Genomic DNA, 14507 nt, shown 5'->3' on the forward strand with positions numbered 1-14507 from the left:
GCTAAAGTGACCCCCGTAGGTTCTGGCTTGACCTCAAAAGAATGGTTGTACAAATCATAGAGACTAACAGGAGACTAGAGTGAGTGCATATGAGTTAGGAAGAGGAGGAACTCAGGTTTGAAGATAGGAACTTCAGTAGATCTGTGGGACCATTAGTCAGAAATGTCAAGTAGATATACCTGAACTAGGAGCTCAGCAAAAAGATGTAATTTTGAGTAACTGTCATAGAAAGTAATCAATGCTATACATTTCCATACAATGATTGTAAGATTGCATAGAAAATGGAAGGGGCCAGCTATGGGGGGCAGGGGGCAGGATAACACCATGCTCTAGAGGACAAAGGGCAGAACCTAGAACAGGGCAAGTGGGGTCAGTCTGAACTCATCTTCAAATCTTCCTTTATAATTCCAAGCCACATAGATTCCTTTCTAAAGTGCCATACTAGTGACCTTACCTTATTTAGTAAGATCAACTATGTATCCTTCTCCCTTTTTTTTTTCCACTTATGAAAATCACACATCTGCTCTATGTAGACACTGCCTCGTGCATCATGTACGTGATCTTTTAAGTGAGAGATAATGAAGGAAAACTCTCCACTCAAAGTCTAGAAACCTGAATGATCCTCCAATTTTTTCCCCAACAAGATGCACAACCTTGAGAAAATGTTAAAGTTGGCTATCATTTAATCGAAACTATTCTATGAGTTGGCATAAGGCAAAGTACTTTATATACCTCCTAATATTTTTGACAGCTCTCTGAGCGAGGCCTACATCTTCCTGCTACTGAGATTATATTAAATCGAGGTGCAAAGAGGTTAAGTAATTTGTCACAAGTTAGCAACAGAAGACACTTTTCAACGAAAATTTGTTTTAAACCCGAAGTACTGTCCCTTCCTTTGTTCAGTCATTCTTTTTGGTCAGATCAGTTTACGTCCTCTACCCTCAGCATCCAGAGAAAAATGCCTATTTTGTCTTTTTGAAAAGGTTATAAAGGTTGAACAAGCTCCTTTATATGGTGATACATTGACTATTATGGAGTGGAATGGCAGAGAACTAATGCACATCAAATAGCCCTGTGCTCCTCTCCATTTCCCAGCCCCTATTCAATTAGGTAGGAAAAAGTAAGCAGTTGTAAAAAGTGACATGCATCACTTCTGAGCACAGGCAGTAAAAATTTCATGATAGTCTCAGTTTCTCTCTTACTCTGCTACAGAGACTAAGAAAGCTACATGTTCAGAAGTGCAGATACAAGATGGTAGACCCACCATCAGCCTGGAACCTGGGAGATCACGTGGAGAATTTTCTGCTGTGTGAAAAATGGCATCAGTGTAGGAATTAACTTTGTATTAAGCAACTAAGATCTGGGAGTGAGCGGATATTGCCACACCCATCTAGTTTATCTTGACGGACATAAATGCCAGGAAGTTATGGAAAATTGTTGGTACATGTCAACATTCAATATATGGGGAGTGAGACAAAGCATAATCAAGAGTATGGGATGTGTAGCTAGAATACATGCATTTGAATTCCAGTCCTGCCATCCATTAGCTTATCCCCTTGATAAGCAATTTCATGTTTCTGTGCCTCAAATTCCTCATCTGTCCAATGGGTAGGATAATATTACTGCATAGGGGCTTTAGGGGAACTAGTTAATATGTGTGGAGCATTTGGAACAAGGCATATGGAAACATGCAAAGAACATTTTTTTTAGTCCATACTGAATTGATGGCAATTCCAGTGAAGCCATTTTTGGTTGACCTTCTGTGCTTAAGAGAAAATTGTCACATGTACGTCTTCCAACAAAAATCATGAAGGAACTCTTCCTATCTTTGTAAGAAAAGGAAAGGGAATGGATGATTCAGAGAGCAAAGGGAAGGTGTTCTTCACCTCTTGACAATGGTTTTCTCTCTTTTCTCAGCCCTGGGGAGGGTTGCAAATGAAGAACCTGTCTCTAAATCAAAAGAAACCATGTAGGTCTATCTCCCCAGTTGAGGCACATGGCCTATTTCTGCACCACCTACAAGTAAAAAAATTTTAACATTTCTCAAAGGCTATTAAAACACAACACAAAACACCATGAAACCTAATTCTTAATCCTGTATATCCTGAATAATTATCCTATAGCCCTTTACAGAAGAAATTTGCTGATCTCACTATATTGAGAAGACCCCAATCTCAACTTCCCAGAAAACACTTCTTAACAGAACAGAGAGGGAATCTCACTTCTCTTACTTCTCCAGTTCACAGTCATCTTCACTCCCCATTATCCACCATGCTAATGAAATCCACAAGCATGAAAGAAAAGTCTTCTTAAAGTTCTGCCTAAGAGTAAAGTAGAAGAAAGAGGCAGTCTCCCCTTTTCAGAGGGAGAATAAGAAGATGTTTACTGAACTTTTTATACATAAGGACTGTATCTTTTTTAGTACTGATTAGCTAATCCACCCCTTTCTTCCCATCTGTTTATAAAGTGGGGGTCCCCTGAAGGCAAGTACCTAAATTAGCAGACCTTGGTGATAGTCCTTCCTCTCTTTTTCTGGTTCTTTTCAACTTATTTTTTATTAAACTGTGGCTTTAAACTACTGGGATCAGTGTTCTTTCTGTTCCCCAGAAATGCATTTCCTTTCTTTCCTTAGGAATAGATTGTCAAAACCCTGGACACTGAACAGGGTTTCAGTAATGTCTGGTTCACAGTAATGACAAAGAACTAAGGTAAGCTTCCCTTCCTCTCCTCGCCATTTTGACATTTAAATAAGACATAACTCATGATAACCTTATTAAAAAATAAATAGCAAGTCATCAAGATTTTAACAAAGGCAATAATTAAACCACATTGACCCTTGGATTAAATTTTGTCTGATAGTTAAAGGCCATCTGGAAAGGCAGAGGAAGGATAAGTTATTAACTATCTCAGTTAAGTCATCCCACCCCCCTTTTTTTCCCCACCAAGAAAATCTACTTCCATAGGCCTGGACCTCACCCCAATCATTCTCCCCTTACTTACAGACCTTCCCTCTGCAAGAAATGACCCATTTTCTTCCACTGTTGAACCCCTTTCTTTACTGCTTTATTAATACTCAAGTAAGACTTTCCAGCCTGGGTCTAAAGGATAGTTCTCAATGAAGTATTCTGACTCTGCAAGTGACACCATATTGGTTATTATTGACATGGACATAGCTCTAGAAACTTTCCAATACCCTCAGGAACCTACAAAGAATGAGACCTTTGAATTATCTATTGAGCAGTGTTCTGACACTACCATTTCTGAGATTACATCACTTCTTGGATTCTTGGGGTGCTCTTATTTTGAATTGTTCTCTCTCCCAGAGTACTTTTCTTCTCACACACATTGTTCAAGATTCAGCTTAAAATTCTCATCCCCCGTGGAGTGTTGCCTGACAACTTTAGAGGGAGAGCTTTCTCATTCCTATAAGCCCTGTAGTATCTGTTGGCTCACTTGCAAGTCATACCAATTAAATTCCACTAAATATATCTTACATTGTCACCTTGTATTATTTGACTTTCATCATTTGTATTTGGTCTCTCTGATCAATAAGAAACTCTAAGAGCCACGTCTTAGGTCTTCCATATTCCCTACAGCTGTGTAGAATGCCTCATACATAAAGGTGCTAAGTAAATGTTTGCAAACTTGATTGCTTAATAAGAACACAAGCTAGCAAAGTCAGAGCGTGTAAATTCGAGTTCTTTTAATTACATTAACTGTGATTCTTAAAAGTCATTGAACATTAAAATCATTCAAGAAACTTTTTAAAAATTCAGCTGAGAAGGTTGTTCCCAATACCCTTTAACTCAAAATGTCTGAGAATAGGAGACAGACACCAGTATTTTTAAAAATTCAGGCAATTTCAATGCAAGAGAGTATTATTCTAAGGGAAATAAATCAGAAAAACAAGCACCATATGATTTCACTCATAGGTAGAACGTAAGAAACAAATGAGCAAAGGGAAAAATGGAGGCAAAGCAAAAGCCAGATTCTTAACAATAGAGAACAAACTGATGGATACCAGAGAGGAGGGGCATAGGGGGATGGATGAAATAGGTGATGGGGATTAAAGAGGGCACTTGTGATGAGCCCTGGGTGTTGTATGGAAGTGTGGAATCACTATATTGCACAACCAAAGCTAATATTACACTGTATGTTAACTATCCTGGAATTTAAAAACTTAAAGAAACTTGAGAATAAACAAATGAACCTCAACAACCAGAATTATGGAACCCTGACCATGTGCTAGACATTGCATTTGGTGGTACAGATAGAGTGGTAAACAGAGCAGGGCTGGGCTCCTGCATTCACAGAACACACAGTCTAGTGAGTCTAATAAACCTGCTGCCCTGTCTTTCACTGGCACTCTTCTAGTGTGTCAATGTCATAATGGACTATTTTAGGATGTGCATCATTTACATTTACTGACAATTTTTAAATCAGTGTGATCATGTACTTTCCCCTTTTGTTATAAATGCTCTCTGGGCAAACATGGGCTCTGATTTTCTTTGCAACCACCTCAAAGAATACCAAACAGAATTAGAATATACACAGTAAAAAATAATGATAAATAGGACAATGATGATTATGATTATGATTGTGATGGTAATAAAAGGGTTATTAAGAAATAAAAAGCCACCAAATAGAGAAATTCTTTAAATTTTAGTGTCTAATTGGATCTGGGTAAAGAGTGAAAGAACCTAGCCAAAGGTTGTGAATTCCTTTTTGAATTCCCCATAGAAAGAGATTCTCTGGGTTTGCATTAAACCTTGAATTAAAGCAATCAGTATAATTTTATAAGTCTTATTTACTGTCCTTCAGGGGGAATGAATTAGATGGATAAATGCTGAATTGGTATGTTGAACTGTTGTGTGCCTTATTGACGTTATGATGCAAGCATACTAATTGGAAGGCTGTCCTCCAGTGAATCTGTTGGAAAGAAAACCTAAATTATATTAGCCCAAATTATCAGATTTTTCTGATCTTGGGCCCTTAATCACCAGATTCCTTGTTTAACTCACCCTCCCTCAGCTCATTTTTAAACTTCTGATTATTTTCCATGACAATGTTCTCAAAGCCCATTTTAAATGCTCTTCGCTCCAGAAGGGAGGCTTCGAGGACCGGAGGAAGAATCTGGTGCCAGATCATTTTGCTAATGGAAGATAATTATTGTGATTATCTCATCCTTGCTTAAAAGCGCTAATGGTAGCAAAGCAGCCTCTCTGACAGGGTGAAGTTTCAACCAAAATATGTTGACTCTCTTTGTGGAAAAACTTGTCATATTCCTCTGAGGAAAGACTCTAGCTAATTCCTAGGAGAAGACTATCTAGAGTCACAGAAAGAGGACTTGGTTGGATCACTACCATCCCAGGTTTCAGACTCGTATCTGACTACCAGGGTGCTCTGAACTTCATCAGATCTTGAAAGCTCGATGGGTTTTTGTTTCATCCCTATAGGAGAGCAGGCATGGGAAGGGAAAAGATGACAACATGGACATTATTTGGAAAACACCTCATACGTGTATAGTGATTATTCATAAAATTAAGTTATACATGATGCAAATTTTATAAATTTAAGAGATGATGATTACCCAGTGTCTTATTCTGGAGCAAACATTCCAGTTTCTACTTATCCAATCAGAATAACTATTTCTATATGCAGTAGGTAAGAGTCACAGCTCTGTTCTTTCCCATGGGCAACCTTGGGCAAGTTACTGAATTTCTTGTAGCTTCAAATGTTGTCATCTTCAAAATGGGAAAATGTTTAAATTCTTTTTATAAGGATAGCATAAGTTTGATTCCAACAGCTGACAAATACAACTGCTCATGCTTTCAGACAATTAAAAGCCCCCCAACCAAAACAAAAACAAAACCCAATACAAAAACAAAACCCAATAAAAGAAAAACCCAGATGCAAAAGCAAAAATGAAGAACAATCTTGATCTACTATTTTTACATAAGCTTACTGATACATAGGAGAAATTAAAATTTAATTCTAAAGTACATCAGAAGTGTAAAATAAAGACCATTTTTTGTAAAAAAAAAAAATGTGATACAAGCCAGAAAAACCACAAGAAAAAGGTATGAATGAGTTCAATTAATTTTATCCAAAAACAAAAGCTTTTTAAAGTTAAAAAGAACTTACTGCTGACTCTGGTAGGTAAATTGAACAATTTCAGTATTAGTACAGGAATTCAAAAATTCCCTAAGACATATAATTTATATCATAAAGACAATTTTTAAGTCCATGAAAGACACTAACTGCATGATGTTACAACACTCACCTAGTTTTAGAGGGGAACTGAGGTTAGAACTTCAGCTGGATTCCAATCTTACTCCTTATATGAACACACCTAGAAGTTTTTCCAGATAAATCAGAGATGCAAACAAAAAAAGTAAAAATACAAAAGTTTCTTTGGAATTTTTCATAGTTTTGTTCAAGGGGAGACTATTTTTAAATCATTAGACATTTCATGACATCTGTGTAAAAGTATTTTAGAAAGGCATGAAAGGTGTAACAAATCTGAGAAACATCTCTTTCTTGGTTTTATTTAAAGTTAGTTAACATTATAGTGTATTATTAATGTGGGGGTAGAATTTAGTGTTTCATCAGTTGCATATAATACCCAGTGCTCATTATATCAAGTTACCTCTCAATTGTCCATCACCCCAATACCCCATCCTCCCACTCACCTTTCCCTCCAGCAACCCTCAGTTTGTTCTCTACAGTTAATAGCTTTGTCTCCTTCTCTGTTTTCATCCTTTTATTTTTCCTTCCCTTCCCCTATCAAGCACATGAAAGCAAAGAGCCTAATATTTCATGTAGGAAGAGCTTACATAAATCAGGAAAATAAAGGTGAACAACTGAGCAGAAACAAAATGGTATATAAGGAGGTATTTCACAAAATAAATACAATTGGCCAATAAATCTAAAATGTTCACCCAAAATTTTGATGATTAAAATGTTTCCTACTTGTTTGGTTGGTATAGATACAAGGGTTAACGATTCTGAGTATTGACCAGATTGTGACACCTAAGCCACAGAGGGAAATAAGATGGCCAAAAAGTATTTCTTTGCATATCGGTAGAAATGTAAATTAGGACAACCATCTAGGAGAATACTCTGGTCCCATTTATCAGCACTAACAATCTGTATATTCTTCGTCCAGCAGTTCTAGCCATTTATGTTCACAGTACTGAGCAGCTCCTACTGGAAACTCTAAGTTAGCTCTCAGGAGTTGGTGGGTAATGGAGAATAGTTGGGACAATTTCACTTCCAAACCTAAAATGCTCTGTATCATTTGTCCATTGTGTGCAAATGTAAGTATTCTACATTTTAAAAATCATTAATGAAAACAAGACAAGATGCTTTAAAGGATGGACATTAGGAGAAGAAAAGGAAAAGTGAATTGGGGGGAAATCAGAGGGGGAGACAAACCATGAGAGACTGTGGACTCTGAGAAACAAACTGAGGGTTTTGGAGGGGAGGGAGTAAGGTATTAGGTGAGCCTGGTGGTGGGTATTAAGGAGGGCACGTATTACATGGAGCACTGGGTGTGGTGCATAAACAGTGAATCCTGGAACACTGAAAATTTAATTTTTTTAAAGTTATAAAAGATTAGTGATAATATATGCAATATGCCCAGAACATTGTAAGGCATGCAGTAAGTATTAAAAAAGCAAAGGCTTTTTATTAATATAGGTTTTTTATGAAAAAAAATTCTAGCTCTTTTTTGCTCCTCCTTCCTATCTTCCTTAGGTGACCTTTTAGCAAAATCATTAGATATCCTCATTTCCCTTATCTAAGCAATAGGACCCCATCCAATCTGGAAATGAACAGAATTATGAATGGTTGGGGGCGGGGTGGGGGGCAGGACAAAAAACTGTAAACAAGGCAACAACTTGAAAAAAATTGAAATATTGAATAGATAATACCAGTGCTGGAAGAAGCCCAGAATGATTTAGTTCAACTTTTTTGTTCTATTAATAGATAAAACAGTTTTTAAAACAATCCCTAGGGTGGGGGGAAATTAGTTGCTCAAGGACCCAGTTTTTAAGGCTAGGTAGAACAGAACATATACCAATGAAATAGTCTGTTACAAGTGGCTGCAGGGGATGGGACGTGGTTAATATTTTTGAAAAACAGAGGACTCCTCATTGTGGGGAAGCAGGGGCAAAAGAAACGTATAGTTCCTACAAGTACTGTGTGCTAGTTATGGAGGGATAACGGTCACGCGGTAAGATCAATCAGGTAGCCCAAATGAAGTAGTGGGAACGAGTAAAGATAGGGACTAATGCTTCATAAATTTGTCTGTTGTGCTTCTGCTTTTCTTTAGAATTCTCACAAAAGGGGTAAATGTACTAAAACAAGAATACAGTCCCAAGACCCAAGTCTTTCTCACCTCCCCATTCACTTCGGAATTTCTAAGCCACTTAACTGGAGAAGAGCTGACCTTTCTACCTCAGTCCTGTCTTGAGGATCAAATAGTTTGTTATAGTACTTTCCAAAAATCCAAGGATTATTCAAAGTTAAGATACTATCCCTGGTTAAGTTTCTTTTACAGTTATGTGTTGCCTTTATTAGGCAACCTTGCCTGTGGATTTTTGTTGTTGTTGTTTGGTTTTTGGTTTTTTTAGTATTTTATTTATAGGAAAGAACCAGAGATCCCAGGACTGTGGGATCATGACCCAAGCTGAAGGCAGACGCTTAACCTGAGTCACCCAGACAACCCCAGGCAACCTTGTTTAAATAACCCACAAAGATGCGGCATAAAGGCTTTCATAAAAGGTAGATATACAGAATACACAAAACCAAATGAAGACTGTCTACCTATGGTACTGAGGATAATACCCCAAGGAAGCAAGCTGGAAAGGGAGCTCAGTAAATGCTCTGACCTTGTAGATAGCCTGGGTGTGTTCTCACTTGGCTGGCTGTCTAGATGTCTTGCGGGCGGTAGGAGGGGGGTTCAGCCTACAGTTGGTAGCCTTCAGTTTTTAGTGTCCCTCTAAGAAGGGTAGGAAAGGATGCCTGACCACCACCATCACCCCCATAGACAACATGGCCTCTCTTGAAACACCAAAATAGAGGCAAAAACTCTGTTGCAATAAAGTTACCTCCACAAATCTTGGTTTGGACCTGAGGAAAAACCTAAATGCATTGGCCTAGAATTAAGAAGATCGAGTTTGGGTTTTCATTTATCATGCATTTTTATAGTATGCATTCACTTTGGGCTTACCACAGGGACTGATCACACTAGCAGCTTCCTGATTAGGAATATTTGAGGGTTTTTTTTAACTTCTTAATTGAAGATCTGGGGATATAGAAGCCTACTTCCTTGGTCCTCAATTGTATGGAAAAGTTCAATTCAGTTCTGACTTCTGACACTTGGTAGACAATGGCTTTTGTTGAATTGTTGCATTTGTCGTTTCTTAATATCCTGAAAGTTTTAGACTTTTAGCATAATCTCCCACATTATGAAATTATGATATGTCTTATCTATTTTCATCTAATTTTCCTCAGTACTTGGTGAACTCTTTAAATATGGAAACACTTTGCCCTGAAAAATTTTAATTTCTTTGATAATTTTCTTCCAGTTTCTCTCTTATCCCTGAGTTTTAGTAGCTATAGGAGAGATCTGAATGATCCTATACTTTTCTCACCATTTCTCCCCTAAATACCTTTGTTTGTTTCATTGTTAATGTTGCTCTGCCTGGTAAAGCGACATTCAACTTTATCTTATGTTTCCATTTATCATTCCTGCTACAATTTAAGTAACTGAAAATAACTTTTTTAATGGCATCTTGTCGGAGAACATAGAGATTAGCTCTCTGAAAATGCTTGTTTTGTTTTTCTGTTTGATTGTTTTAGCTATAGTCCACCGTGTGTGATGTTGGCTTTGCTAAAAACATGACTGATGACCCTTAGCTACCCTTTCATAGGAAAGAATGAGCCCCTTAATTATATATTATTTTCTCTTGTATCAGTCAAAGCCACACAAAGAATATTTCAATTACTACATGAAGGGGATCAGCCCAGCTGCAGTGAGGACAGGGATTTGAGATCTCAATGTTCCTAACACTACCTTCTACGTCATCTCTTCATCAACATGCTAGCCCACCCTCAGATGTGAAGTGTTCCCAGCACAGTCTAGATGTCTACTCTCCTGAGAGCAAACTTCTGCACTTTTACCTCAGGTGAGGAGAGAAGTCCTCCCAAATGAGGAAGAGGGACAGGATTTACGGATTCAAAGGGATCCCACAGACTTTAATCCTATTTTCAACCTTGCCTTCAGATACACCTGATAGCACCAACTGCTGGTGGTTTCTTAAGTGTCTGCAGGACAAATGCATCTGCTCAGCTTCTCCCACTACTGCATACATTCCTCTAAGATGTTTACCACATTCCCATATATACTGCTTCCTCAGGTTTGATGCCTTTGACCTTTTTCATGGTTTTTTGTCCTTTAGCATTTCAATTGTTTTATTATCATTTAGTTGTTTCAGTAAGGTTCTCAGAAGGCATAGAGCTAAAATGCTTGGGCATGATGAGGACTGGAGGAATCTTGAAGGCAGTAAAAGTGTGAGGGTAAGACAGAGCAACCAGAGAATCAATATCTCTAAACATCTTATAGAATGCTCATTAAGCAATCACCTTTTTATAAAACATTGCAGTTACCTATTTTGCCATACCCATACAAAGAAAAAAAAGCCAAATTCTAGGATTAAAGCATCAGCACCTTGAAGGAGATCATAATCAAATGAGGGTCATAAATAATGGCTTGTTGAGTTTTCCACATCCTCCGAGAAAAAGTTAAAGAAAACAGTGCCTCTTAGCTAATAAATATTTAAAAGGTACTGTTAAAATGACTAGGTTTAAAATACCATAAGAAATTACATCAAGATATAAATAATTTCTCCCTAATAGCTGAACAGTATGCTTTGAAAAATCTTTGGGTTTTAAATTAAGGGAGGACAAAAAATGAAGGAAGTACAACTCTTCAAAACTGGGTCTTTCATAATCTTACCTTCTTACCTTTAATGTCAGGCAGCACTGGAACTTTTCATTTTGGCTGAGGAACTGAACTTTCTTCCCTATTCACACTGAGATTGAAATGTCAGAGGCATAAGGCTGTGCAAGAAAGCCATTCTCATAGGAGACCCCATATTTATGCGATACCCCTTCCAATATGGCATACTCTGGATCCCATGGGACATTTCAATAAATTAAATTAAAACCATTGACTTCAGGAAATGAAATTTAAGCAAACAACATTAAACAGCTTTGACATACACAAGGGAATTACTAGTGCTGTTGTTTCTCCCTAGCTTTTCCCTGTCAAAAGCTTGGCATGCACCTTCTACATTAGTAAGAGATGAGAAAACATGGTGTATACAGAGAGATTGTGATCTTATTAAATTGCAAGGGTATTATTCATTTTGCCAAGGATTCAGGCCCTAAATCCTGAGGCTGTCCAACGACCTAAGCACAGCTCCAATCAATCGATGTCCACACACAGTCTTTCAGCTCCCACACAACACATTAAAGCATAAATGATGCCACGTCCTCAAGCATTGCATCCAGAACTCCAATAAATAACCCCAGTCAATGGAAGTGGCTCTTAAAGGGCCATTGCCTCCTCTAGCTGCCCATCATCAAGGCTGAGAAGAGCAGGCCTTCGTCCAGTCAGGCTTCGGACCATTGCTCCATAAAGCGTGCTTTGTGCTACAGTCCTGTGATCCCTCAACAAGCATGTGAGGGAGTTGCAAAAGACCTCTGTTTTGAAATGATGATACAAATAGTTCCAAAAGTAAAATATTTTTATTATGACAACTAATTTGGAGAACAGCTGAATAGGTCCTAGAATAGACCGCTAAAAAGCAGAATATTTTTATCCTGTTTCTCCTTATTAAGGAAGTCTTATCTAAGAGGAAATTTTTAGAAATTACGATTTTTGGAGGCATCTACGTGGAAGAACTGCTTAGTAAATGAGCTCAGAAATGGCTATCATAGTCCACCTCCACACACACACACACACACACACACACACACACACACCTCAGTCCCACAGACATGTAACATTAGCAGCAACATTTATGAAAAAACAAATCTTTTTAAATATGATTATTGTGTAGAGTGATGAGACATTCAAAAAGAGCTATAGTTTTGTTGACTGTTTCCTTTGCTGTGCAGAAGCTTTTGATTTTGATGAAGTCCCAAAAGTTCATTTTCGCTTTTGTTTCCTTTGCCTTTGGAGACATATCTTGAAAGAAGTTGTTGTGGCTGATATCGAAGAGGTTACTGCCTATGTTCTCCTCTAGGATTCTGATGGATTCCTGTCTCATGTTGAGATCTTTTATCCATTTTGAGTTTATCTTTGTGTACGGTATAAGAGAATGGTTGAGTTTCATTCTTCTACATATAGCTGTCCAGTTTTCCCAGCACCATTTATTGAAGAGACTGTCTTTTTTCCACTGTATATTTTTTCCTGTTTTGTCGAAGATTAACTGACCATAGAGTTGAGGGTCCATATCTGGGCTCTCTACTCTGTTCCACTGGTCTATGTGTCTGTATTTATGCCAGTACCATGCTGTCTTGGTGATCACGGCTTTGTAGTAAAGCTTGAAATCAGGTAACGTGATGCCCCCAGTTTTATTTTTGTTTTTCAACATTTCCTTAGCAATTCGGGGTCTCTTCTGATTCCATACAAATTTTAGGATTATTTGCTCCAGCTCTTTGAAAAATACCAATGGAATTTTGATTGGAATGGCATTAAAAGTATAGATTGCTCTAGGCAGTATAGACATCTTAACAATGTTTATTCTTCCGATCCAAGAGCATGGAATGGTCTTCCATCTTTTTGTGTCTTCTTCAATTTCTTTCATGAGTGTTCTATAGTTCCTCGAGTACAGATCCTTTACCTCTAGCTTCTGCACAGCAAAGGAAACAGTCAACAAAACAAAGAGGCAACCCATGGAATGGGAGAAGATATTTGCAAATGACAGTACAGACAAAAGATTGATATCCAGGATCTATAAAGAACTCCTCAAACTCAAAACACACAAAATAGACAATCAGATAAAAAAATGGGCAGAAGATATGAACAGACACTTCTCCAATGAAGACATACAAATGGCTATCAGACATGAAAAAATGTTCATCATCACTAGCCATCAGGGAGATTCAAATTAAAACCACATTGAGATACCACCTTACACCACTTAGAATGGCCAAAGTTAGCAAGACAGGAAACAACATGTGCTGGAGAGGATGTGGAGAAAGGGGAACCCTCTTACACTGTTGGTGGGAATCCAAGTTGGTGCAGCCACTTTGGAGAACACTGTGGAGATTCCTCAAGAAATTAAAAATAGAGCTTCCCTATGACCCTGCAATTGCACTACTGGGTGTTTACCCCAAAGATACAGATGTAGTGAAAAGAAGGGCCATCTGTATCCCAATGTTTATAGCAGCAATGGCCACTGTCACCAAACTGAAAAGAACCAAGATGCCCTTCAACAGATGAATGGATAAGGAAGATGTGGTCCATATACACTATGGAGTATTATGCCTCCATCAGAAAGGATGAATACCCAACTTTTGTAGCAACATGGACAGAACTGGAAGAGATTATGCTGAGTGAAATAAGTCAAGCAGAGAGAGTCAATTATCCTATGGTTTCACTTATTTGTGGAGCATAACAAATAGCATGGAGGACAAGGGGAGATGGAAAGGAGAAGGAAGTTGATGGAAATTGGAAGGGGAGGTGAACCATGAGAGACTATGGACTCTGAAAAACAATCTGAGGGTTTTGAAGGGGCGGGGGGTGAGACGTTGGGGGAACCAGGTGGTGAGTATTGGAGAGGGCACGGATTGCATGGAGCACTGGGTGTGGTGTAAAAACAATGAATACTGTTACGCTGAAAATAAATTTAAAAAATTAAAAAAAAACAAAATATAAAAAATAGCTATAGTTACCTTGTTCCTTTTTTATTTTTCTAGGATTGTTGAGGTAGAATGGACCATTCAAAATTGTATTTAAGGTATACAAGTTGTTAATTTTATGCATACATTGTGAAACCATCAACATAATCAAGCTAATTAATGTATCCATTACCTCATATAGTCACCTTTTCTGTGTTTTGGGGGAAGGGGCATGATGAGAACTCAAGATGTACCCTCTTAGCAAATTTCAAGTATACAATATAGTATTGTTAACTGTAGGTAGTGTTATACATTATATGTCCAGAATATACTCATTTTGTAAAACTGAAACTCCATACCCTTTAAGAACATCTTCTCATTTTCCCCTCTTCCCAGGCCCTCACAAACATTCTACTCTGCTTCCATGAATTTCACTATTTTAAGGTCCATACCTATGTGAGATCATGAAGAATTTATCTTTCTGCATCTGGCTCATTCCACTTAGAATAATGTCGTCTAGGTTCATCCACGCTGTTGTGTGTGTGTGTGTATGTATATGTATATATATGTGTGTGTGTGTGTGTGTGTGT

This window comes from Lontra canadensis, unplaced genomic scaffold (genome assembly GCF_010015895.1).
Source record: "Lontra canadensis isolate GAN:19392208 unplaced genomic scaffold, GSC_riverotter_1.0 scaffold82, whole genome shotgun sequence".
NCBI lineage: Eukaryota > Metazoa > Chordata > Mammalia > Carnivora > Mustelidae > Lontra > Lontra canadensis.